This window comes from Lolium rigidum, chromosome 4 (assembly GCF_022539505.1).
Source record: "Lolium rigidum isolate FL_2022 chromosome 4, APGP_CSIRO_Lrig_0.1, whole genome shotgun sequence".
In the NCBI taxonomy this organism is placed as follows: Eukaryota; Viridiplantae; Streptophyta; class Magnoliopsida; order Poales; family Poaceae; genus Lolium; species Lolium rigidum.
Genome location: NC_061511.1, coordinates 229,038,354 through 229,042,592, shown reverse-complemented (window position 1 = coordinate 229,042,592; position 4,239 = coordinate 229,038,354).

Below are 4,239 nucleotides of genomic sequence, written 5' to 3'. Positions count from 1 at the left end.
AACGCTGATCGGGCTCGTAACTTCTTCGACGTCATAACTCGGAAGTCGATAAGCGTGAAGAAACTCGCAAGGCTCCAGGAAGAGATCGTGGTGATCCTATGTGAGCTTGAGATGTACTTCCCGCCCGCATTCTTTGACGTGATGGTCCATCTCGTTGGTCCATATCATGGATGATATCGTCGGTCCAGGGCCGGCATTCTTACACAACATGATGCCGTTTGAAAGAATGAATGGGGTCATTAAAGGATACGTTCGTAACAGGTCACATCCGGATGGAAGCATCGTCCAGGGCTGGCTCACCGAAGAGTGCATCTCTTTCTGTACGAATTATCTAGACATCGAGGACCCTGTTGGTTTGCCTCAAAACAAGCACCTCCGCAGGTTAGAGGGAGTAGGCCACAAAAATGGAAGGAAGGAACTGCACGTGCACATGTCTGGTCGGACTTCCGACTTTGACGAGACCAACTTAGTAGCGCTACAACACATTGACTTGATCGATCCTTGGTTGAAAGAGCACAAAACCATGATAGAGAACAAGTGGCAAGCCGATGATGACGGAAGCGTAAATATACAGAGAGCACAACTCCTCTTTCGCGCGCTGGTTCAAAGACCACATTGATGCTAATCCCCCACCAATGGATTCCGACAAGGATAAACTAGTATTGGCCTTGTCACATGGCCCCGCGCCCAACATCATGACTTACCAAGCGTACGATATCAACGGGTACACATTCTACACGGAAGAAAAAGACAAGAACAAGTGTTTACCGTAACTCGGGGGTAACGATGGATTCCTGGACGGGTGACGTAAAGACTACATACTACGGAAGAATCGAGGAAATCTGGGAGCTTAGCTACGCTCGGGGAGAAAGTGCCGATGTTCCGTATCGGATGGGCTAAGAGCGTCGAAAAGAAGACCGGTATTTCACCACCATGTTTCTACCCGAAGCCAACAAATCAAAGTCCACGAACGCCACCGCGCAGAATGAGCCATGGGTACCGGCGTAACACGTGCACCAATGCTTCTTCATAACCGACCCATCCAGGCCTAGCCGTGTTATCGTGAGGAGAGGAAAGAGGACCATCGTCGGAATGGATGGAGTCGCCAACGAGGAAGACTTCGAAGGACAAGTCGGAGACCCAATGATGGAAGAATCCGAGGATGAAGACACAACATACACCACAAGAAGAAGCAGGACCACGCTACCGAGGTCGGGTCGACCCTTCAAAAGAAGAAGTCACGACACGGGGCTAAATTATTCAACGACGAGCAAGAAAAGCAAGAAGAAAGCGAAACACTCTTCTCAATCGATGATGTAAAACTTTATTTGCAATCTATAACTCATATTTTGTGTAATTCATAACTACTCATATGGTCATGGCCAATATTTTATGTATGACTAATTAATATTGTGTTGGTCAATATTTTGTGTATGTATAACTCATTTTTTTGTAATGCATAAATAACTCATATTGCTTTGTTATTATCTTGAAAAGAGAAGGAAAAAAATAGTATAGGATTTGTGGGAAAAGAAAAGAAACATAAAAGAAAGTGAAAAGAAATAAAGAAAAGAATAAAAATAAAATAAAATAGAAAAGGAAATGGCCAGCCAGGGTTGGGGGACAAGTCCCAGGTATAGCCGGGCTCACCTTATTGCCGGCGCACCACCTGTTTGGTTCGTCGGGGGCATAATTGTCCCCGGCGAACCAATTATGTGGTGCGCTGATACGTGTCCGACGTATCGATAATTTCTTATGTTCTATGCCATATTATTGATGATACCTACATGTTTTATGCACACTTTATGTCATATTCGTGCATTTTCTGGAACTAACCTATTAACAAGATGCCGAAGTGCCAGTTCTCGTTTTCTCGCTGTTTTTGGTTTCAGAAATCCTAGTAACGAAATATTCTCGGAATTGGACGAAACGAAGACCCGGGTTCCTATTTTCACCGGAAGCATCCAGAACACCCGGGAAGGACCGGAGGGGGGCACTGGGCCCCCAGACCATAGGCCGGCGCGGCCTAGGCCCTGGCCGCGCCGCCATATGGTGTGGCCACCCCTTCGACCCTCCTGCGCCGCCTCTTCGCCTATATAAAGCGTCCGTCGCGAAACCCCCGAGGCGAAAAAACCACGATACGGAAAACCTTCCAGAGTCGCCGCCATCGCGAAGCCAAGATCTGGGGGACAGGAGTCTCCGTTCCGGCACCCTGCCGGAGCGGGGAAGTGCCCCGGAAGGCTTCTCCATCGACACCGCTGCCATCTCCACCGCCATCTTCATCACCGCTGCTGCTCCCATGAGGAGGGAGTAGTTCTCCATCGAGGCTCGGGGCTGTACCGGTAGCTATGTGGTTCATCTCTCTCCTATGTACTTCAATACAATAATCTCATGAGCTTCCTTACATGATTGAGATTCATATGATGATGCTTGTAATCTAGATGTCATTATGCTAGTCAAGTGAGTTTTACTTATGTGATCTCCGGAGACTCCTTGTCCCACGAGTGTAAAGGTGACGAGTGTGTGCACCGTGTGGGTCTCTTAGGCTATATTTCACGTAATACTTATTCACCGTTGAATGGCATAGTGAGGTGCTTATTTATATCTCTTTATGATTGCAATGTGTTTGTATCACAATTTATCTATGTGCTACTCTAGCAATGTTATTAAAGTAGTTTTATTCCTCCCGCACGTGTGCAAAGGTGACAAGTGTGTGCACCCTGTTAGTACTTGGTTTATGCTATGATCATGATCTCTTGTAGATTGCGAAGTTAACTATTGCTATGATAATATTGATGTGATCTATTCCTCCTACATATGCATGAAGGTGACAAGTGTGCATGCTATGTTAGTACTTGGTTTAGTCTTTTGATCTATCTTACACTAAAGGTTACTAAAATATGAGCATTATTGTGGAGCTTGTTAACTCCGGCATTGAGGGTTCGTGTAATCCTACGCAATGTGTTCATCATCCAACAAGAGTGTAGAGTATGCATTTATCCGTTCGTTATGTGATCAATGTTGAGAGTGTCCACTAGTGAAAGTCTAATCCCTAGGCCTTGTTCCTAAATATCGCTATCGCTTGTTTATCTGTTTTACTCGCGTTACTACTCGCTGCGTTACTACTGCTTGTTTACTCGTCCCGGGCAAAGCACTTTTCCGGTGCCGTTGCTACTATTTATTCATACCACCTGTATTTCACTATCTCTTCGCCGAACTAGTGCACCTATTAGGTGTGTTGGGGACACAAGAGACTTCTTGCTTTGTGGTTGCAGTGGTTGCATGAGAGGGATATCTTTGACCTCTTCCTCCCCGAGATCGATAAACCTTGGGTGATCCACTTAAGGGAAACTTGTCGCTGTTCTACAAACCTCTGCTCTTGGAGGCCCAACACCGTCTACAAGAATAGAAGCTCCCATAGACATCAAGCACTTTTCCGGCGCCGTTGCCGGGGAGGAAAGGTAAAAAGGCACTCATACTCCGGTTCCGTGTAAAGTACTTTTCTCGGCGCCATTGTGTTTGTGCTCGAAGCTATTTCCTTTAGATCCCGCAATTGCATCTTTTTGTTTCTTGTTTACACTAGTTTGGCATAATGGACAACAATGAGCTTCTTATTCTATTTCCTGATTTAATACATGGATTGTTTGATGCGAAAATTAAAAAACCTATGAAATCTTATTTGCATGCTCGGTAGTAATATTAGTATGAACGCTTTGAACACCATTGTTGATAATGATATAGAAAGTTCTAAGCTTGGGGAAGCTGGTTTTCATGATATTTTTAGTCCCCCAAGCATTGAGGAGAAAATTTTCTTTGATGATGCTTTGCCTCCTATTTATGATGATAATGATAGTGGTCTTTTGGTGCCACCTACTATGGAGAGTAAATTTTATTGTGATTATACTATGCCTCCTACACTTGATGAGAATAATAATGATAGCTACTTTGTTGAATTTGCTCCCACTACAACTAATAAAATTGATTATGCTTATGTGGAGAGTAATAATTTTATGCATGATACTCATGATAAGAATGCTTTATGTGATAGTTATATTGTTGAGTTTGCTCATGTTGCTACTGAAAGTTATTATGAGAGAGGAAAATATGGTTGTAGGAATTTTCATGTTACTAAAATGCCTCTCTATGTGCTGAAATTTTTGAAGCTACACTTGTTTTATCTTCCTATGCTTGTTACTTTGCTCTTCATGAACTTGTTTATTTACAAGATTCCTATGCATA